Source organism: Python bivittatus, unplaced genomic scaffold (assembly GCF_059951505.1).
Source record: "Python bivittatus isolate LINGU-HERP-01145 unplaced genomic scaffold, Pbiv_v1 ctg000020_np1212, whole genome shotgun sequence".
Classification (NCBI taxonomy): Eukaryota; Metazoa; Chordata; class Lepidosauria; order Squamata; family Pythonidae; genus Python; species Python bivittatus.
The window spans coordinates 11,721,569-11,745,734 of record NW_028277030.1 but is presented as its reverse complement, the minus strand read 5'-3'; the positions used below and the strand labels follow the sequence as shown (position 1 = coordinate 11,745,734).

General features: G+C 37.7%; 1 protein-coding gene across 4 annotated transcripts in view; it reads left to right on the top strand.

Moving 5' to 3' along the window:
• MACROD2 (mono-ADP ribosylhydrolase 2) overlaps window positions 1-24,166 on the top strand; it is a 1,000,449-nt gene that overhangs the window by 407,908 nt on the left and 568,375 nt on the right. The window lies entirely within an intron of this gene.

Sequence of the window (24,166 nt, the reverse complement as noted above, 5' to 3'; positions counted from 1 at the left end):
GAATGCAGGAACTTGTCCAGGCAGTCGCCAGGGGTCAACACTGACTGAAAGGCACACACACACACACACAAAAAGATGTACAGTGACTGTTCTTTTACCTCTCCTTCCACAACTATATACAGGCAACAGTTTGAGTCCTGGCATGTATTGCATGTCAAAATTGTTACATTGCATTTCAAAGAATGTAATTGTAGTGTCTTCACACTTTGTATCATACCTGTGTCTCCTTTGGGGTTATCTTATATCCTTATTAGTTGTAAAGCAATTCTTGCTTGCTTGTAGGGCCTTCATAGTATGTATGCATGTTCATACGAACTCACCTCATAGGGTAGTTGTTGTGGGGAAAATAGGAGGAAGAAATATTAGGTATGTTTACCACCTTGAGTTATTTATAAAAAATAATAAAGGCAGAATAAACAACAATACCATACTGTCTTTGATCAGTATTCCATATAAGATCTCTGTAACCCTGTGGCTCTTACCCTTGGCTCATTGAGGTATAAGAGACCAGTGACTCACTGTAACCCGCTTGCTTGAAAAGAATAAAACAATGGTTGGATCTTCTATTGCTGTTGGGAGTTTGGGATGAGTATTCCACCCCAGTATTTATTAACTCAAATTTATATTTTTGACCTGCCCCTGCCCTTTTTTTAGAGGGTAGCTTCTGGCAGCTAGATATATATTATTGGGTAGTGAATGGGGCTTGATTTTACCCAGAGTTGGCAATTCTAGGAGATGTTAAACATTTCACAGGGATATGTGCCTGTGCTGGCTGGCTGGCTGGCTGGCTGGCTGGCTGGCTGGCTGGCTGGATTGATTGATTGTCTACTTTTCCCTTGGGATGAGAGTGTCTTAAATTCAGGATTCTCTTCCTTTTGGACAAAAATGGTAACAACAACAAACATTCAGAGGAGTTTGCAGGAAGTAATTTATTTGCCAGGAAGCAAAAGATAGAATCACAGATAGTAAAATAACTGAATCTTATTAATATCTTTTTCTAACTTCTACCCCCTTTATGTCTGCAACCATTACAAATCTAGTTATTTTATAGCTAACATTACCTCCTTCATAATAAATCAACCAAAGGGTATTCCTTTAATTTCCATGCATGAAATAATAGCATAGATCATTTTTCTCCATTGTGAGCCATACGTACAAAATCTCTAATCCAGTGAATCTTGCATAAGGATTAGGAAGCTCCAAAGATGGGTTTGCACATTTCATTTTGGAAATTACATTTTCCAGCATAACTTGTATGAGCCCAGCTATCTGTGATTTACACAGCAAACTATGATTAAACAAATGGTGGCTTAAAATTATGTTTCTTTTATTGTCTGATACTATCAAGTATTGTCTTCCCCAAGTTCCAGCAATTCCCCTGAATCTCAAACTATGGTCATTTACTTTCCTTGCTGCCTGCTCCTTTTTTCTCTGTCTGAACATGGAAACTCGTGGAAGAACAGCTTGGGCCATGCCACTGAGCAACAATCCCCTCCCCCATAATTCCCTCCAGATATTTGCCAGTGTGATGGAATGTGAGGGTGATCTTGGAAGACGGGGGGGAAGAGATGCTGCCTAGGAAATGATGAGATAAACAATCAGATCATTTATTTATTTGAAAAGATTTCTATGGATTGTCTCCCAAAGCAGTTGGATCCAGACACTTAAATGCACAAGACTCATGGCTTTCAAGGAGACTAAATGCAACTAATGTAGGTTGCATTTGCACAGCATGGTAAAATCTAGTATGTCTTATTTACCTTGCCCTAAAATAGGGATGGCTGGTTTTTATCATTTGAAGGGGTTGTTGAGCATAACAATAGAAGGAGCAATCATGTGGCAATGTTATCAAATACGACAATTTCCAGGGATTTTGCTTGTCTTCATGGTTGGCTTATGTTAATGTTCTGGGATAGCGTGAATCCTAACTGATGGCTTATGCAACTGCATTTAGTCTTCTACTGAAAAACAATGTACAGGACTCCCATGGGTTACAGGTGTGCAATTTCTGAGGTTTCTTGGGACTTTAGGTAGCCTGCCTTCAGTTATAAACTTTTCACAGTCTTACAGATGCCATCCCCTTCTCCTCAGTCACATGAATTGTCTTCAGTTTAAAGACAGCTTATAAAAACTTCATTTTTCAAACCTAAACACAGACAATTGACAAAACTATCAGCACATAGAGCATAAGAGGAAAAAAAAGAGAGAGAGATGGCTCAGTTTTTACCATAGAAATAAACATCTCTAATGGGTACGTATACGGATCCTTATGACATTCTTGCCAGGATGGGATGTCAGATCAATCCCATCTAGGAGGTGACCCCATGAAAGTCCAAGCACCATTCTCAGTCAGCAGAAGATGGACCCAAGAGGAACGGGATCTTCTACAGCAGTATTCCAAGAAGCACCATCTGCCAGATGGAAGAGGATGGCTTTGACCACGTTGCTGCAATACAAATGTCTACTAAAAAAAACCCTGGTGACAGGATTGTTGTGGCAACTGTTCCCCAACTGCAAATCAGCTGTAATGCCTTTTTTTGCTGGCTCAATATTCAGATGACCAAAAATGGTTGTAAAAAGTCTGGTTGGTATTTCAATATATGTTATATGATTGTTTTTATTTATAAGATCACATGCTTAAGATATTTATATCCAACCTTCAATACCTTTCCAGCATTAAGAACACCTTTTCAAGAAATTAAAAGAAGGTTGAGTATTAGTTCAAATAATTTGTTAAAGCTGGATAGCTGTAATCCATCAGCTTTTAAAATCATTTATTAAAATATATTTTCAGCCTTTTTTAAAAAAAAACTCTTTAGTGAATAAATGGCTTTGCAAAATCTTCACACTTTACAGAAGAACAACATGCTTCTTTTAAAAAAAAACAATGCTAACTTGTCAAACCAATGAATCATTTTGGTAGCATACTACTGATGATATAAAGGGTCAAATGCTAACTGTTTAAAAACATTTTCCAGGCTAAAACATATACTCTTTATTTGGTGCAATTACAGGTTTCAGAAATTTATCTCTGAAATAACTTCAAAACACAGGGAGGAAAGGAGAAGAATACTGGAAACAGTATTATACCATATGGAAGTAACAGACAAACATAAGTTCTAAACTGGATAATTTGTTTTAAAAGTAGAGTTATTTAGGATTAAAGTAAATGCATGAATACAGGTAATACAATTACCCTCTGGATCTGATAATTTCCATTCTATCATTCATTAAAAATTACAGTTTGGCAGCAACTCTTGGAGGAAGCATACCGTTTTTAGACAGAATTCCATATAATTTCTCTACATGAGGGTGGTGGTGGTATCTGGTGGAAGGGAAGAGCAGGTTTAATGGGTGGACCACCTTGCGCCTCACTGGGGGGGAAGCAGGAAAGGTCAGCAGATCCAGCCGAGAACCTGCTGAGCCTCTTGGAAGCCACTTGTCTATCGCTCAGAGAAATCTGAAGATGTCCACTGCCTTGCATTATTAGGTGTCAGGATCCTCTCATTAGATGGCTGGAACAGAACGATACTTTCCAGAAAAAGCATACTTTGGATAAAGGAAAAAAAATCATGAGCAAGAGACCCTGCAAAAATAATTCCTTGTATTGCTAATTGAGTTATAAAGGTCTTTTAGCCTATCATTAACTATTGAAGGTACACTACCTTAACTAAACAATGAGTTGGAGATAATAAACCCCATCACAATCCAACCGCCTTTTTATAAAGAAGAAAAAGCCAACTATGCTGATGCCGTTTCAACACACATCTATTACATGAGATTACAAGGTCAACATAGTAGAAATAATTGCACATCAGGAAAAAGAGGTAGAATTAAGAGCATCACAGCATGTTAAACTCAGCTGGAGCTGAAAATAAAGAATAGTCAAAGGGTTCAGCAGCCATCTCCACAAATTAAAAGATTCATAATCAAAATATGAACCTGCAGAACTGCATATAACTTCCTATTCTAACATCCTTTTGGCATTAACTGCAGTCTGCCCTGAATTTGAATAAACAAATTATGGTTAGTAATGGTACAGCTAAATAAATGGAATCCTGTGCTAAATTAGGCAGCCATGGGTATTATGGAACTTAGCATACAACTAATAAGTTTCTGTGCAACGGCCACATCATGCTTGAGAACTGCATCTGCATTCCTGATTGTTGGGATTAAGAATCAAATGTTGCCATTCTATACATCCCAATTGTACAGTTTCAGATCAGAATTCATTCAGATGTACAGCACTGCCATATAGGAATCACATAGTGTACAGTTCTGCTGCCCTCATGTTAAACACATTTACTGAAGAATACGCACCATAGCATTTTGTTGTAGGAAAGGTTAATATGTTAATTAATATGAGCAAACTCAGGGAGGCAGTGAAGGACAGGAAGGCCTGGCGCAATATGGTTCATGGGGTCACGAAGAGTCGGACACGACTTAATGACTAAACAACAACAATGCTTTGCTTGCAGCTAGAAACATTTTTTGAAGAATATAAAAAATAGACAGGAGGTGAGCAATGTCAGTTCTTCTAAGGCCATGCTGGCTCTGGTTGTCATCATTGTTACTGTCCAGGTTCTCATTTAGAAGCTCACTGGGCTGCAGGACCCTAGACTTTGGCCCCAAGATCCAGCTCTAGCTACGCAACTGAAGCTCCAAATGAGAAGTAAAAACCATAATTTACTGAATTGGACTTCCCAAGAAACTGTGCAAATAAATAGAGTTGAAAAGAAAAACATGAATCTCTGCTCATTTTGGATTATCCAAAATGATGCCTTTGCAGGTCATCTGCAAATGAATGAGTGTCCCTATGACTCAGTGGAAAGGCAGTATTTCTTCGAAAATTGCAGTAAAAGTGGCAATATTTACTCACACGATAAGCAATGTGTCATTTTCTGAACAACCTATGAAGTACCAGAAATGAACTGATTTCTCTACCATTATGTCTATAGAGGATATAGCAGACAAACAAACAAAGCAGAAAAAGCAATCTGAGACATTTCCATCAAAAATTTGCTAAGCAAAGTTAGTCTATTTAAATTAAATGTTCTTCTTCCACCTCTCCCTTTCAAACATTTATACGCTTCTATATGTCTCATGTTACATATTTCTTACAGAGATCTCTTTCAAGGTAATGAGATGTTGATAATGTTTAATGATCTTGTACAGTAGGAGTTCCACTTTTTAGGGATTAAAATTCATCTCAAACAACTTGGCTTGAAAAGCTACCGACTGTGCCTATTGAACCATTACCAAAGTCTATACAAGTGACCCAGTAGCTATTAAAAACAATAACCCAATTGTATTAGCAATATTAATAAGTACACAACATGCATGCAAGTTAATGTCAAGGGGGAAAAAAAAGCTTTTAATTTTAAGCTTTATTCTTGCTGTGGTATTTCAAAAGGGCATCATGTTTCAGGCAGCAAAGTCCCAAAATTGCAACTTCATTAATAATTCTGAAGTTGAAAATGCAGGACTGTTACAGATTTTTAAAATTAAAATAATTAAGTTTATAAAAACTTCTATAATGTCTATGCTTAAAAACCTCTTGAGGTCTTTCTCCTTCATACTTAGTGTATGATGAAGTTCTACTTTCCATATTAAACTTTTCATTATAGATTAAATAAATCATTGGGGATAGTAATGGACTTAAGTTAATTCCAGAATTATCTGATATTGCTTATTCCTGCCTTTATTAAAACTGTCTGCATGAAATCGTGGGAAATAATTAAAGGGTACATTACAACTGTCTTTTATTTTAATTTGATTTTGTATTGGTTTTTAATTTTTGTAAGCCATATTGAACTTCATTATGAATAGGCTGTGAAATGTACATAAATGAAGACACCCACCTACTTTGTAAGGATTAGGAGTCTGAGATCAGTGTATCTTATTCTTAGTAATGTGATTCAGCATATTCTGTATGTCAAACAATGTATAACTAAGAGATCTATAATATGTTCACTTTCCAGCAATTATGAGATGGTCATTGGCCATGCTATTTGCTGGAATCACCCTAGTAAGAAACGTAGCGGAACTTCTTGAGTGAACAAGAGAGTTAAATTTCAAGTTCTTTCTCATCACATCCCTCAGCATACTGGAAGATCCCTTCAATAACTGGAGAAGCTTGCAAGATGCAGCTGTAATTCTTAAATAAACTGCTCTTTCTTTCCATTCTGAAGTATGTAAACAATTTGCCATAAATATTATGCTAAATAAGGAAGTTATTTATTTTTTTTCACCCTACATGGATGTCCTAATGTCAAGCAAGTTGACATTAGGACAGCCATGTAGGGTGAAAAAAAAAATCTTTGGGTTCTCCTGGTGTCTTCAGAACAAGGTTTTGGAGGATTTTGGTGTTTTTGGGGAGTGGGTTTTGTGTTTTGTTGTTGTTTTGGGTTTTTTGTTTTGGTAGAAATTAGAATTGGGTTCACACAAAAATAAGCATTATAATTTGCTAAGGTTCACAGATGTAGCTATTCCCTTTAGGCGTAACAGTAGATGCCAATAAACAAACAAACAAATGCGATAGGGAAACTGATGTGTCTTGATATGTTGCTTACTTTGTACTAGAAAACAAAACTTTCAAAGAGAAGAGGGATTAAATGTTATTTTCTGCTAGTGTTTTAGTCAGAAGCATTATCAAGGGAAAAATCAATTGGCAGCAGCTGAGAAGAGATATTTAAGTTGAAGGCCAGAACATCTTAATTGGGAAAGAGTGTCAAAAGTTAAGGAGCCAGAGTCACTTCAAAGTATCATAAAACTCTCAACAACATTTTAAAAACAATCCAACAAGGTCAAATATAATAGTCCAACAGCAAGAATAAAAGTATTGGGGTCCCCCCCCAAAAGTTATTTAGCTTCAGTATGTTTGGTATAATGTACATCCATTTATTTATCATTTGGGGTGCATAATGTCTTTCCAAAAAAACCTTGTGTTGATTTTAATAACTTCAGGATGCTGTTAAATGCTATGCTAATGTTACTTACTTGTTATACTTACATGGCGCTCCTCACTTGGCAACAAAATCCCTTGATGGGAATACTTTTATTTTGAATTGTAATATAGCTTAAGTGCCAGGGAATTCTACTGGCAGACATATTCTTATCTCCATTTTTGAATCTAAAATATCTGCCAAGAAATCTTGCATATCACATAACCCCTATCAGCAAACTGAGTGCTGCCATATTTACAAAAATGTCTGTCAAGCCACAATGTTCTACAGTCCCTCCCTTTTTAGTTAACTGTTATAAAGACAATAAGAACCCTTTCCAGAGGCTTCCATACATACAGAACATACAGTGGATATGTATTGTCGAAGGCTTTCACGGCCGGCATACAATGGCTGGTGTGGGTCTTCCGGGCTGTGTGGCCGTGTTCTTGAAGTTTTGTTTCCTAACGTTTCGCCAGCACCTGTGACCGGCATCTTCAGAGTGCAGGAGCACAGACAGGAGCAGTTCTCTCTGTGCCCCTGCACTCTGAAGATGCCGGTCACAGGTGCTGGCGAAACATTAGGAAACAAAACTTCAAGAACACGGCCACACAGCCCGGAAGACCCACACCAGCCATCATACAGTGGATAACGTTGCTTGCGCATGGAAACTGATGATGCACCTTGGACACTTTAAGCAGAAGTGTCAGGTTCAGCCCAAAGAACTCCAAGAGACAATGCAAATACAGTTCTGTTGCATTTATTAGCTTCAACCTCAGGACAGAAATCTCACCAGACTGAACCCTAGTTCCCAAGCCAGCCAGCCACAACACCGTGAATTCCTTAGGGAGGTGCCAGTCTCATCTTCTTGAACTTCCCATGCTCCTCTTGGGGGCTAAGAACACGCTTATCTCCCTGAGCCTGACCTTCATAAGTCCATTCCATCACAGAAGTGGATGGTCCACATGAATATAGATGAGATAATTCCCAACATCTACATCATAGAGAACCTATTCTTTGAGGAATGAACTCTGGAAACCAGTGTTGTTGAGATTGCCAGAATTCCCAAACTAGTACATTTTCACCTGTGTGGAATACTCTGAGTGTTTGTGTGAGATGATTATGTGCCCATGGGTAATATGGGGGAGTCAAGGTGTGCTGAGTTCAATTTTGTTTCAAAAAGTACTAACATTTGTGTGATGTGAATTGAGACACATTGTTTGAGATCAATTCTCTAGGTGGACCAAAAGAGGTCAGCAAATTACACAGCAGTGTACCAGTCTCTAACTGGTGCTGGTGTAAGTAAAAAGCACATTCAAACATTTGGAATGACCGTCTCTGACTACTAGGAAATCTGTCCAATTATTCCAGCATAGTTCATAGTCCAATGGATTCTTTCCTATATAGATGTTGCCCATGATCATAAGTAAAGGCATGCTGAGCAGGGCTGATCCTGCAGACAATGACAAGCAGCACACTGATTTATAGAAACTCTTCTATAAATAACCACAGACTCGACTTCCAGAGGAAGAATGGCGGACTGAAGACGTTTTAATAATTAAAAGGGACGTGCAAACAATAAGCCAAAAGAGTGATCTGGATAATTTTTCTATATTGGACTTACAAAATAATCTTGTTAAACCTTTCAAGAATCTCATGAAAAGGGACAAAGAAGAAATGAAAGGAAATCAAGTTCTACGACATTATTTGAATGGACTAAATAAGATTTTTAGAAGTAAAAGGGAGGAATATAAAGTTGATTTATTTGATCAAGGTTAAAATAGATATGTTGTTATTTCTAATAACCCTTAATGGCCTTTTGCTGACATCAGAACTGAAATGACAATGCTTTATGGATTTGTTTATAGATAAGAGATGGGATATGGGAATAAGAGATCATTTGTTGTAATTTAAGAGGAGGTGAAATGTTACTAAAACTGTTTATACTTGTGATGAAGGTTGGAAGTCACTTCTTCATATATTTTTCTTTTTCTTTACTATATTCTTACTTTTCTTTTTCTTTCTATTCTGCATCTTTCCTTTCCCCCCCCCCTTTTGCACCTTTTACTCTTTGTTCTATTTTTCTAGCTTTCTTTTAGTTTGTATTAGTTTTTACTATTGTAATTATAATCTTTAATAAAATTACTTGAAAAAATATAAATAACCATAGGCTCATGGCTTCATGGACCCAGATGGCTCTCATAGAGGTCATGTAAGAGCCTTCATTGGAATTTTAGCAGCATAACCACCCAAATTCCCCAGGTTATACAGCCTTGGTCCATGGAAACCTGATCTCTTTTCTCAATAATTTTGTCCTGAAGATAATTATGCCAACCTTTGAAGTATAGCCCCACACTGTTGCCAAAAGGGGATTCTGACTGGTTGCAGCCAAAATATAAATATAATGAATGAGTAATTGTTCTACATAAGATACTTGGAAAATGACCCCATTGCGAATATCTGTGATAGGAGTAAATGGTAGATGTGGTTAAGCATCTCCACTCCAGCAATCCTGAGAATATCTATACACAACGTCATAGTCAAAAGCTAACAGAATTAAAGCTCATCATTTCATTCAAAGTGCTACCAATGTTTGTATGTCAAATTTGGCCTTAGGATAGCCAAATGAGGCTTGTGATCAGTGATCAAGGAAATGTTTGTCAAACCATTGTTCTCCAAAAGGATGGCAAATACTCCTCTTTCTATCTGAGCATAACTGAGTTCTGCTGAAGACAGCATTCTTGATGCAAAAGCAATAGGATGCTCTTCTCCATCAGGCACAATATGTGAAATAACTGTTCTAACTCCATATGGTGAAACATAACACATTAACCTCAGTGGTTTACTTGGCTCATAGTGTGCAAGTCACTTGCTGCTTAACAGTCCTTGCTTTGCTGCCTGAAAAGCATTTTCCCATTTCTGCTGATCAATTCTATTTGACATCTTTCTGCAACAGCTCATGTAGCAGTTGCAGCAATGTGGATAGGTTTGACAAGAATCATCCACAGTAATTTAACAGACCTAAAATGAGTGTGTAGTTCAGATACATTTGTGGGCGAAGGTGCAGTCACATTGCATCAATCTTATTTTCTGCGGGATAGAGGCAGCGCTGGTCAATATAGTACTCTAGAAGAAATTGTCACTTAGACAATTTTATTTGCACTGTTCAGACTTCAAATATAATTAGCACATTGCCTAAGTAGTGCTAAAGGTTATTCCATAAAGGAAGCATCCAGGAGGCAGACCACATGATCCAGCCTTGTGATATTTGATTTATTGTATTTTGAAAAATGGTGGCCACTGTTGAAATCCCAAATCAAATCTCTGATACTGATACAGTTCTTTACAAATCTTGAGAGTCTGATTCTCTTACTGTTGATAGGTACATGATAAGTCAGTTTGACTAAAATGCCTGTCTCCAGCCAGTGTATCTGTAGCAAACTTATCCCCACCTTTGGTAATGGTTATGGCTATGGTTCTCTGGTTTGGCTATGGTTCTACAATAACGACTAACAGTTACTTGGTATTCCCTACCCAGTCTAACAGATCTATCTTTTTTTGGAACAACTACAGTAAGAACTGCCCAGCTGCTATGTTTGACATGTGGCATGATGCCATGCTCCATTCTTTCCAGTTCCCTTTCTATAGATTCCCTGAGTAAGGCAAAGGATGTATTTGCGAAAGATGCTCTTAGCATCAGCATGTGTTTTAACAGAAGCCTTGAGCCCTTTTATGGTGCCATTACTTCCTTTAAAAAGCTATTTCTCAAGACTATCTTCCAATTCTTGCGAAAAAATAGTGGGACTTTGCTTGACTGCAGATATGTTAGAACAACTTGACTTGATTTGATGAAGTAGTTTCTTCCTAAGTAGGTGGCTTTATTTGTTTGTTTGTTTGTTTATTAAATTTGTATGCCGCCCATCTCCCCCCCAATGGTTGACTCTGGGTGGCTCACAGTTAAAATCAAAAACCCCATCAACAATTAAAAACACCCCATAAATAATTAAAATAAATTAATCCATTAAAAATCAAGTATAAAAAACAAACCCTGTACATAAATACTAAAAACATTCAAGATGACGGGGGGGGGGGAGGTCAATCACCCCACAAGCCACCTCCACTGGTGTGAGCCCCCATCCGGCCCCCAGGCCTTCTGGCACAGCCAGGATTTCACCCCTTTCCTGAAGGCCATGAGAGTGGGGGCACACCGGACCTTGGGAGGGAGATTGTTCCATAGGGTGGGGGCCACAGCAGAAAAGGCCCTCTGCCTAGACCCCACCAGTCAAAATTCTTTGACTGGTGGGGTCTGCAACATGCCCCTTCTGCTGGACCGAGTGGGGTGGGCTGAAGTAACCGGGGTGAGATGGCTCCTCAGATAACCTGGTCCTGTGCCATCAACAGCTTTAAAGGTGATGACCAACACCTTGGACCCGGAAGCAAACTGGCAACCAATGCAGCTCGCGTAACAGCGGTGCACTCTATACAACCACTAATGGTAAAGTATTCACCTTTAAATGTGTTTCTTGCCTGGATTTCACCCAGCACAAAAATCTTCTCTTCTGTGCATGAAGCAAGATGTATGGAAGATGGCTGAATTGGGCATTTACTGAAGGAATTGTACATAATCAGTGATAATGATGTACCTGTATCTAGCAACATATTTACTTGGAGCCCATCAATCTACAGATATATCATCATTTTCAGCAATGGTAGGGGTAGCTCATCAGTCCCTAAAATAGCAGCATATGGTATACTACTGGACACATACTCTGTCCTGGATACATACATACATGCATGTGTGTGCATGTGTGTGTATAGCTTAGATGTATATCCTTACAGCAATAACATATCTTATTTTGTTGGTGATGATATTTCCTACCCCTTTAGGGCAGGAACTATCTCTGGTACCCTGGATCCAGTATCATTATTCTGGAAAGATGCCATGATTTTATGCACATCTGCCTCTGCATTATTGGTTAATTACTGAGAATGTTGTCTGGACAACTCTGTAGCTAACCCACCCAAGGCAAGGTTAGTTCCCATTCTCATGGCTTTCTAGAAGCTCATAAAATATGGCTGTTTCAGAAGACCTTTGGGACTTGAGTGTTGTAGAACTCTGGTGCCAGGAATATTATATTAATTGTATTTCTTTATCATAACTATATATTGCATGTCTTTTGTTATATGTATTGTCTGCTCTGCTTATTGAATTGGCTGCGGCTGTTGCTTTTCTTTACTATTGCACTGGCTGTGGCTGCCTTGACTAAAGCAGTTTATAAATTCATGAATTAAATATATAAAGCAGGGAGATTGAGCACAGACAACTCAGAATGACAAATGGTACAGAATTATTTAATCCCAGTCATCAATCAACATACACTGATGGCTTCCCATAGTGTTCCTACTGCTATGATGCTTGGAGAAATATAATTTGCCATTGGAAGGATGGGCCGCAAGACTACTCCTGTCCCAGATCGTTACCTTTAAAAGATATCTGAACAAAACTGCAATAGATCCTCTATGACAAAGTATGTCTTCCCCAATGTGATGCAGATTACTATGTCCAAACTCTGTTTGGATCATAATGTCCAGTTATGTTTATTTATCATTCATTTACCTGTATATGGACTGTAGTTCACTCTCCAGCTTTCATTCATGCATCACTCATGTTAGCGACTCACAATTTGTAATAGTCACTTTCATTTACTTAGCAAAAATTCTGTTACAGGTTCCACACCTAAGGGGAAAAAAAATACATATTTATAATTCTGAATTCCCTGACTATCTATTCCTACTCAAGAGAGATTAAAATAGCAAAGTCTATAAGGTGGTTTCTCCCTTGGCGCAGGTGTAAGAAAAGCTGATGACCAGTCTTGCTCTCCACCCACTTTGTAATAATGTGCCAGTTATATTTAATTACAAGAATATTATAAGCCAGGAGTTTTCAAACTTTTTTAAGCCACAGAACCTATTGGTTTGTTTTTTTTTCTGGAGCCCCTGATCAAGAGGTGAAGCTCTAGCGATAGAAACTTGGCAGTAAAACAAACTTGTTTTCTGTCCATAACAAAAGGGTCGATTAGAAATCACTGCCCGGAGTGAACCTCCTGCCCTATCTCTCAAAATTTTCCATTTGACCTTGCTCAGAGGAAGGGGAAGGAGGCAAGGCCAGAGTAGGATTATTTTGCAGAAGCATGTGCAAAATGTTGACTGTGACATTTTTTTGTGGGAGAATGGTCCACAGCCAAGGCATTTTCCCAGGTAAAGGTCACGGCCATTATTTTTGTCCTTTCCACTGTACCTTAGAACAGTTGTTGTGGACATGCTGGCTGCATTCAAGTGACAACCCCCGCCCCCCAGTAGTTTCTCATGGAAGATAATCAAGTTCTTGCAGAACCCTAGGTTTCCATGGAACAGAGCTTGAAAAATCCTCTTATGATCTACCAAAAGACATTGAATAGCAAGGAGGCACTGAAACTATATTATCCTTCATGTCTTCATCCATCTGCAATGAACCATTAAGATAATTAAGATCTATTGCAGAATATGAAGAAAAAATGAACTCAAAGCATGATTAGTATTACTTGACATATGAAGGAAAAGTGAATTCCACACCCTCTTCCCTAGTAGAAATTAGCATCAGATTCAAAAGCATAGGATTTGAGAGATTTCTAACCCTACATACATAGATAGGTACAATGTGAGTTGAACATTAAGGGGTTGAAATAGATGGGAAAAACCCTCCTACTACATTTTTATTATCACATACATACATATCACTATTCGGAAGTGGTCCCATTTTGTTCTTTGGGGCTTGATCTTAGGTAAGTGGGTATAGGATTAGAACCTGAAATTTTGTTCTTTTAGTTTTAATCTAAGATGAAGTTCAAATTGTTCAACATCCAGGTAATTTTTCTAATTTGAAATCTTCTATATTAAGAGCTGTTGTTGTTATTAAAAATAAATAAGTGCAAACAATAAAAATAATTGGACTATGCAACAGTTACAGATTCATCCTCTATATTAATCTGATGGCGTATTTTAATGCTCCTATCTAATGAGATAATGGAAGGATCGGAGCCATATGTTCACCATATGGCATTCAAGAATAACCAAAAATTTCTTTCCATTTTCTGATCAACATTTGCTCACCTTACACTTTTCTCTCAGCTGCTTTCATATGAATGTGCAAAATAAATGTATATTCATTATTCACTTGTCAACTGCCACCATTAATATGAGCAGGTGTATTGGCAGTAAACCAATAACATGGCTTTCTGCGATAATTAATTCAGGAGACTTGAATATGGAAAGCTATTTTTGAGGGATCTCATACAAGTCTCCAAGTCCAAAGTCTCCTTTCACTATGTATGAAAATAACAAAAAGCTTAGGAATTTTGTAGGAACCGATAACCCTGGGCTACTTCAAAAACCCATTGAACAATCATAAATAGTTACGCTTAACCACAAGGTAATAAGATAAATGATTTCAGACGTAAACATGACATTGGGAAGAAAATTTATGCTGTCATTAGTGTATATCTCAGAAAATAAGCTACTGGAAATGTTGATAAACTTTCAAAATACTGGAAGAGGTGAGTCTAACTTTGCAGTTGGGAGAAAGAACTTTTCCACTTAAACCTGTCCAATACTTATACTGCAGGAAACCCATGATTTGTTTGGTTACTGTCTTGAAATATTCAGAGATTCAAAGAACAGTATTAATGTAGGATAGGGTATGGAGAAAGAAAAGAGCTAGTCATCTAGTCAACCAGGGAGAACTGAAGGAAAACAAAATATATTTTAAAACAAGCATATTATACATACATACATACATACATACATACATACATACATACCCTTAATTCTGTATTAACAGATTTTTAAAAAATTGAGGTATGTTGTAGATGAGTAAAGCTTGAGCTAACAGTAGTTGAATCAACAATAACATTAGGGAATAAGAATATTTTGAAGGTTAGTTTATCATTGCCAACTTCATGCAAATTACTTTGAAAAACAGTGATTTTTCCTAAAAAGGATAGTGGTTTCAAAGAGATGATGATCTGAGTGAAGAATGGTGGGAAGAGGCATTTAATTGCTTTCCATTGGCCATTTTTGGGTCTTTTTTCAATATACATTCTCCCGGGCACCCCCTTTCTTCCAGAATTTCTGATTCAATATGACCTTTACCAAAAGATTTTTATTTACAATAATTAGCAATTGGGATTTCTTACCTTTTTTTAAAATCCCATTTTAAGTTCTTTGAATTTTAACGTTTTTTTAAAAATTCCTCAAGAACTCAGAACACTGTAAAATGTTTCCTGTTTATCCTCACAAGTACCCTGTGACATCAGACTGAAAAAACAGTGACTGGCCCAAAGTAACCTAATAAGCTTTACGTATGACTGAGATACTGAAAGCAGCTGTTCCAGCTGTTCACAGTGTATTACCAACAAAGCAACAAATGCACTTGTGGTACCTTAAAGGCGATGGTCCAGTGACATGCTTAACTGGATAAATTGTAAGCCTAGCAGTCACAAGGGAACAGCAATGCTAAGCTTGGCTAGGATCAACTTTGGTTAGTTTTTCTGGCAACAGTGTTTTAAGTGATGCTGGATGTCAGCCCTCCCAGGTACACCAGACAGGAAACATGACTAGATGAGCTAATTCTACTTTCGGCTACATTACAGAATCTTGCAAGTCTGGAAATACAAATCTCCCACCCTCCCTATTTACCACCTGAGCAGTTACGGCAGGTCCTTCCTAAGTTTCTTTCTCTGGCCGTTACTCTTTGTGGACTCCTTTCTCTTTTATCTGATCGCTTACTAGGCAGCATCTCTTCCTCCCATCTTCCAAGGTCAACCTCACATGGCATCACATCACCCTCCCCTTCAGACTCATTCCACCCTTCCCAATTCCCAGGGGAAACAGGCTATGGACTGAGAACGAAAGGCAGCTGCGTCTCTCTCCTCTTCTCCTGGTAACTCCCTGAGATCATACAAGGCTTCCTGGAAACTGTCTGCTCCGGCCAAGGTGACAGCCGCCCCTCCCTCAGGAATCTGTGGGTCTACCCACTCCGGTCCTGATGTGGAAGGACCTGATTCATTTTCCCCTACTTGGTCTCTTGCTATTCCTGAGGCCCCCTTCCCCCACAGAAAAACTTCCTGCTCATCTCGGTCAGCGCCTGACTCCTGCAATGCTGGTTTTTGCTGAGGACAGGGTTTGCTGGGGTACTGGCCATGAAAGCGGTGCATCAATTGTGGCACATGCATGTCCGTTGCTGCCTCCCATGATCGTTCTGACTCAGGGTAGCCTTTCCAGTGTATCAAGTATTCAACCTGCTTCCCTCTGCATCTAGAGTCTAATACCACTTCCACTTCGTACTCTTCCTGTTTACTAGAAAGGGAGGGGGCACACTGTCTGTGAATGTAGAGTGCAGCGGGGAGCTTCCTTTACAAGCAAAGACCAATGGAACGCAGGGTGAAATTTTATTGATGCTGGCAACTGCAAACAAAAAGCCACTGGGTTAATTTGCTGGGAAAGAGTCCAGTTTCCTGGAAGGTCTCATGGAAGTTAGAAATTTTGTAGAAAGCCACACCAAACCCCTTTCTGCAATTCTAGCTTCCTCTTGTCTATGTGCATCTGCTGCTTTTTTATACGTGGCCTTTGCTAGATTGAGCTGTTCCTTTAAGAGGCTTTGGGCTGATTCCCTCTCGTGCAGGAAATCTGTGGTGTGAGGGACAGAGTTTCTTGCCTGGTTGTTGGCAAGACCTGCGGAAGGAATCCATAAGTTGCCTGGAACAGTGACATATGATCAATGAGCGTGCTGCATTAATGTAAGCAAATTCAGCAAGAGCTATGAGATCAGTCCAGTTATCTTGCTGGTAAGAAATATAGCATCTTAAAAACTAGTTGGTATTTAACTATCTTAAAAAATAGTTGGTTAACTTTCTCATTTGCTCCATTTGCCTCTGAATGGTGCAAGGAAGACAAATGAATTTTAATATTTAATAATTGCAAGGGGGCCCTCTAAAATTTGGAAGTGTATTGACTTCCTCAGTCTGTCATGACATGATTGACCAATCCTCTATATCTAAAGATGTGGTTTAAGAAGAGTTGAGCTGTTTCCTGGCCCACTGGGAGACCCTTGCAAGGAATAAAATGGGCCAATTTGGTAAATAAATCCACTATGTATATCCCAGCACTGTAGGAAGATCAGTGATGAAATCTAGAGAAACAGTGTCCCATTGCTGTGAAGGAGTTTCTAGCAGTTGCAACAGGCCCACTGGCTTACCAGGGACTGACTTTGCTCTACAACAGACATGGCAAGAGGAAACATAATCCTTAATGTTTGAGTAGATGTGGGACCACCAAAACTCTCTGAGAGCTCTCTGTTGGATTTTAAATACCCCCCCTGTGCCCTGCTGTTTTGTTGTGGCACAGCTGTAGTACTTTCTCCCTTAGGGGAAGAGGAACATACAAATGTCCATTGTGGAACAGCTGCCCTCCCTCCACAGTGAAAGGTGAAATGGTACCTTGCTGGTCCATCATCCATCCAGGCCTGGCATATGCATCCTGCTTCTGCTGTGTCCTAATCCGATCAAAGAGATCAACAGCTTGTCTTCCTGCTGCCAGCCTCTTGTGTTTGTCTGATTTATAGTGCAACTCAAAGTTGCATGGCTGCAGTATTGTTTAAACCAACGTTAAACAATTGGTAAAATCATAACAGTTATAAAATTGAGTAAATTAAATAGCTATGTCTTAAATGGTGTTTGTCACTTTGTTCCTTATTCCCTGTTCAGAAAAGAAGTGCTGAGTAAATATACAAAATAATGCTTCTTTTGCACATTAAAAGCAAACTTCTAAAAATATTAAAACAGAAGTGGCAATTTGTACCTTGAAGTTCACATGCAACCCCCCAGTTCTTTTTTTGGTAGTTCTCATATCTCCCCAAGATTAGTGCTGTTGTTTCCCATTCCTCTCAATTTTCAGCAAGAAACAAAAAGGAAATAGCTATATTAAACTTCAATAGGTATAATATACCTATTTCACCAAAAATCTCTCTCCAAAAAAGTGGGGATATAATATTGTTGCTAGATGTTTTAGAGGATCTAAGCATTTGTATGGTTTCATTTTCCCCTGTTTTTCCTTGAACAATGAGTTGATGTGGTTGGAAATTAATCTACTGTGTTACTCTTTAGAAATATATTTTTCCATCTCAAGATTTGTTTCCTTTTGCAGCTTAAAGCTTGGGACAAACCTTTCTTTCTCTTTCTCTCCCCCTCCCCTCAGTGAGTCTGATTTAAAATATTTCATTTCTGATTGGCTTTTTCAGCTTCTTCCCATCATCCAAGGTACAATGAGTGATGAATGTTAAAGACAAACCGCTTTAGATGTGTCACCCATCTTCGGAACAGTCTCTAAAAAGATGTATGTTTGATCTTATTGCCTAGTTTTTAGGACTGCTGAATATGCCAGCAGTCTTTTCAGATGCGGGCAGTTTTATGGCATGGGGGAGAAAAGTATAACCCAAATTACATGAATCACATGGTACCAGATTAGAAACTGGGAGACTGTAAATTCTTGTCCTCCAAAATCTGGTTAGGTCCTTTTGGACTAATTTCAGCTGAATTTCTATTCTATTTCTTTTCTATTCTGAATTACTATTTCAGCTGAATCTAACTGACAGAGTTGTTGCTATGGGAAAAATAGGCGGCAGGAGCATTATGTATGCCACCTTGAGTTATACAAAATAAAGGTAGGATATAAATCTAATAAATAAATAACAAAGGATTAAAAAATAACATTATGCAGGATCTCCCAGTTTTTTTTAATTGCAAAATATGATAAAATGTAATAACTGAATTGGTCAGAGGGAGTGACAGAAGAAAGAGACACAGCCAGCCTGAAAGATCAATAGGTATATCAGAGTAAAATTTTGAGAAAGTATTAAGCAATAATGTCTCTTGACATTAGATCACTAATGAATTGCTTAATTTGAATCTAAAGTAATGTTAGGGCTAATTAAACTATTTAACTCTTATTTATGATTGTGCAGGATTAGCATTTGTAAAGCATGATAAAGCTGGGGAGTATTTGCAGTTAGAATTCATTGTATTTGACATAATTCTAGACTATCTCCAGAAATGATCACTGAACACAAAGATTCTTCCACCTTTTTAATTAATATCCACCTCATATTTACCAAAGAGTTCAGATTTATTTTTAACCTGATGCAGTGTTTGGAGAGTTACATTATCAGCATTCACTGATGATTTATTGTGTCTCACTTCTTAATTATCTTTGTATACAAAGCTAAATGGATCAAGCGGATAAGAAGAATGTCCCTCTCTAGTGATAATCAATAAGATACAAAGTATTTTTAGACTGACACTTACCAGAACTCTGTTTTGAAAAGATAACAATCAGGATAATTTACCATCACCCTGTTTTTGGTAATTCTACAAGACAGTTACAGACAGAACTAGTTAAACTTTCCATTTAGCTGTTTAGTAAATATCTAAAATATTCAGTACAAATTAGGCTGCATTGTAATCCAGTACTTGACAAATCAAAGCAAGCTCTGGGAATGAACATACTTTAGGCATTCTTGAAAGCTCACAGTGATATTCTAAAGTTGAGGATGACACTGCGCAAGATGTGAGTTGGGGTGGGTTAAGACAGTTCCAGATTCCTACCTTAATCCACAAACATGGTTATAAAACGAGATTAGAGATTTAGAGCTCTGTAGTCACAGTCCTTTCTACCCCACCCTCCTCCTCCTCCTCCGCCTCCTCCTCCTCCTCCTCCTCCTCTGTCATCGTCTTCTTCTTCTTCTTCTTCTTCTTCTTCTTCTTCTTCTTCTTCTTCTTCTTCTTCTTCTTCTTCTTCTTCTTCTTCTTCTTCTTCCTCTTCCTCTTCCTCTTCCTCTTCCTCTTCCTCTTCCTCTTCCTCTCCTCCTCCTCCTCCTCTGCACTTAGATTCATATGAATAGGGAACAAAATAATATGAGACTTGCATATTTCCAGATGTGTTTGGGAGAAAGAGTACAGATGATTCCAGGGGACTAAATGCAGCATGAGGAGAAACATACACCATAGATACTGTATTATCTTGCTTTTAGAGGCTTGCTTTCTATGATTCTCAGATGCACAATGTGTAGGAAAGAAAGCTTAGAAAAGAAAATAGCATTAAAAAAAAGTCCTGGGTGCAGAAGCAGTTGGTGGGGGAGGCAATATAGGAGTGTTGCAATGTCTTTTCTCCTTTTTACAGCATTTGTGCTTCAGATTTTTGCTTCCCCATTTTGTGCTTCCCCATGCTGTAAACTCACCTGTGCAGTCCTTTACTTCCGTATGAGTCCCACTGTATTTTGTCAGTGTCTCTGAAATCAACAATCTTAAATATTAAGCATATTAAGGGGTAAACCGTCAGAGGCTACAACCCTCTCCATGCGTTGTGTGAAAGCACTATCCTGAATTGTACAGCATATCCATAATTGTGGAGGAGAGATATAAAAAGTATTTTTCAGACAGAAATGAACGTCCAAAATATATAACAAGTTGTTTATTTAAAGTGACCATTCACAAAAACAGATGTTAAGTGGTAGCAGAGATATTTTTATATACAGTCAGATAATTTTAAATACCTTGATGTACAGGTGACCCTCCATTTGTTTCCAAGGAAATAAAGTTGTTCAAGGAAGTGTGTGCCGTAAAAAAATTGTTTTGCAGGATATTCTGATCTTTTCTGGGCTGCAGGCTAGCAAAGCTACCCTTTGGCCATTGCGTAAAACTAGAATTCTCAGTCTTTGATTCAGAATATCATTTTGAAATAAAGCCTGAAAGATGAAAGCGGGCACAAAACGAATCATGCTGAAATATGAATTGTTTCTTCTGCCACTGATTAGTATTAAACCTTAGGTCTAGGCTCAGTTAACACTATTTTGAAAGTGTGCTGGGCAGTGTGGGATTATTTCTCGTATTTGAATGATAACATCAATAAACGTTAGTGAATCATAAAGCACAATCCTTCGTACTAACAGAAGTATAAATAATTTGAAGTGAATTATATATTTAGTTTTGTGCATCCTGACAATGTAGTAAATCAAGAATATATCAATATGTTCTTTTAGTTAAGGTTTGGTGGTCTCTAGTTTTGTTTATGTTCTTTGCAGATTTTTTATTATGTATGTTCAGGAATTAATTTTATTTATCTAATAGATGTTATATCCATCCTTTCTACCATATCTGAATAAATATGTTTTAAGTCTCAGCAGGAATACGCTTCAGCAAGTTTTCTGCCCCAGTGAAAAACAACACTGGACTCCTTCATGTCTATTTGGGTTTAGATTTTGGCCGTGAGACAAAGAACAGTCCCTCTACAGAAAAATCTTAGCTAGATCAAATCTAGGAAGCGTTGAAGTTAGAGCTGAGCATGGGAAACGATGATAAAACAAGAGTGACTAATCACAGCTCTGCTCTACCCTCAGTATTAGATGCAGTTGCTGAAATATAACAGTGGATAAAGACTATTGCTATAATGTTCTGCTTGTGGACACTATATTGTCCTGGAGACATCTGAGTGGCCAGTATGGGAAACAGAATGGTGCACTACATATGTCTTTTGTCTGATCCATCAGAGCTCTTTGTGCTGCCAGTGGCTCCTTTAGTAAGGAGTTAAAAGACCATTGTCTTGTGTCCATAAAATCCTACATGTATTTCCTGCAAAGTAGTTCTGAGTTTTATTATTCTACAGCTAGTGCACTATGCAACATGGATTATCATAAGGATGTTTATGTTTGTCCTGATATGCCATATGATTGCTTCCACTGTGGAAGGCAGTCTGCCTTTTGACTCACTGGTTGTTGGCCTTCACACTCTCTTTGAACAACTTAGCTACAAGCAAGAAGAGAGAATTTAACCCCACATGAGCAAAGTTGAAGTGGTACTGGAAGATTTTCTGTACTTGGCAGTAAATTCATTATTTGGGAATGATATTTGTTTATTTTTTTATCAACATTTTATGTTGCCACATAGACATAAGAGACGAGTCTTATAACAAGATATAAAAATACAATATTTAAGATTCAGGATTAATTTTAACTCATGGGATATGGCAATTCACTTGTTTCTTTGTTTTTTTAGTTTGCTTTTTTCTGAAGTAGATGTATTCCAGCAGGAAATATGAGAATTCCATAGAAGAAGCTAAGGTTGAGCAAAGTTAAAAAGGAGCAGAGGGAATTATCTGTTTTAGAAAGGTAGAATGGAAAACATATAGCCTCCCCACTTTTTAGAGATACAAAAGTTCAGTAATATAGGTCTGCAAAAGTACTCCAAGAAAAAAAAAAAGTGTCTGCCTTATCAGGGGGAACATAATGGATTTAATGGCTTTGATCTGGAGGTGGTGTTGAGTGAGGAGAATGAATTCTACTTAAGTGCAGAGAGATTTCTAATTTTCCATGGTTACTCATTCCTAATGCAGTTCTTCCCTCTCATCATGTTACATTCTACTCTTTAATCCTTGGGGACAAATTCAGCAGCAAGAGGAAAGTGGGTAGTCCCACTTTGTTAACTAATCTCCTTTCTGTTCACAAGATGGAGGTCAAGATTCACTCTGTGTGTTTTGTGTCCAACTTTATTTCCCATTCCATGATTCACAAACGAAACACACATATTTATTCGTCTTGATTTTTTTTTAAATGTATTTCTGGATTTTAGTAGTTTACAGACTGGGATTCTATAAAAAGATGTTTTAAAATAATATAGAAAGTTAGTTGGACATCCAAATATTTTTTTATAAAGGACATCATACTGTTTTACCTTATTTTAAAACATTACAAAGCTTTGTAGTAATGTTAAGTACCACTGAGTTTTGACTAAATGTACTCTGTCCCAATATCAATAATCTGAATTATATTATCTGTTCATAATATATATAATAAGCATGCAGTTTTATAGACAAATGTTAGAGATTTGTTGAGAAAATGTATTACCATTAGATTAATAATTAGTGGTGCTTTAATGTTAATGCTTTAAAGTTTAAAGATTGTTTAAAATTTCAGGTAAAATGGTATGTGAAATTTTATTACATAGTACAAACCTATCTTTTAAAACAAGATCAAACTTACTGTGCTACATAGGTTTTTTAATTGCATTTAATTTATACTAGTTACATGGATAAATCAGGCATGTTTCTTTAGAAAGCGCATATTTCATTATCTCCTGAAATAATGAAAAAGCTAGTGAAACTCAATATGCATTTTAAAATCTAGTAATAAAATAAGTAATATGGCTGAGGAATGCAAACTGATATTAGTTTTGACACTCTATTTGCTTTATGTCCAACTTTATCTCACTATGCATTATTCAAGAGTAAAATGCACAGTTCTTTATTAAGTCTTAATCAAATGTGTTTTATCATAAGTGTCAATTCAATACTTTGCCATTGAATTTCTATTTTAAAATACTGAGTTCTTTTTAGAATATAAAGTGGAATGGTTAGGAACAGTTAATGAAAGGTTCTTTTTGAAAGGTTTTAAATTGCTAGTAAAATTAATTTTATATTCTCTTAACTAAAGGTTGAATGCATGCAGTTGTCCCTTTTCTTTTATGCAAATAACCCACCTATTACTGTTAAGAAACTTTTGCAGAACTGGCAGTGACAGGAAAGGATTATCAATACAGCTCAACACATTTCTTCCTCCTCTTGCCTCCTAGATTATTTTAATATATAATGGGTGACCAGTGAATATTCCATTCCTACTTAGAGCATACACAACAGTATGACTTCAAGGTGCACAGCCTCTGTGTGTTCATTTCTTGTTGCTCTCTGGGCTGGAAGTAAATTGACAGCCAGCACTTCTTAGTGCTGGCAGTTATGTAAACACTCAACAGCTGCCCAACTATAGGCCACCTAGTGCCATGTAAAGAGTTTGCCAATTTGCAGGGTGGTGGCAAGAAAATGCTTCAAGTTTGAAATCCATGGGTAAAAGAGACTCTCACAATGGCAGTGGGGAATCAGCTGTTTTGTTTAGCTTCATTCTTGTTAACAATGAAGATTCTTCTTTAGTTGAACTGCCTCTGTGAGACCTTCTCCAAGTCCTAGTTTAGAAACCAATTTTAGCCATGTAAAGTGCAGAGGTTTGTGATTTACTACAATGTCCTGGTTGGATGAGCCTGACAGTTTATGGGGATGGCAGCACTCAGTCAGAGACTAAGGAGTGCTATCCA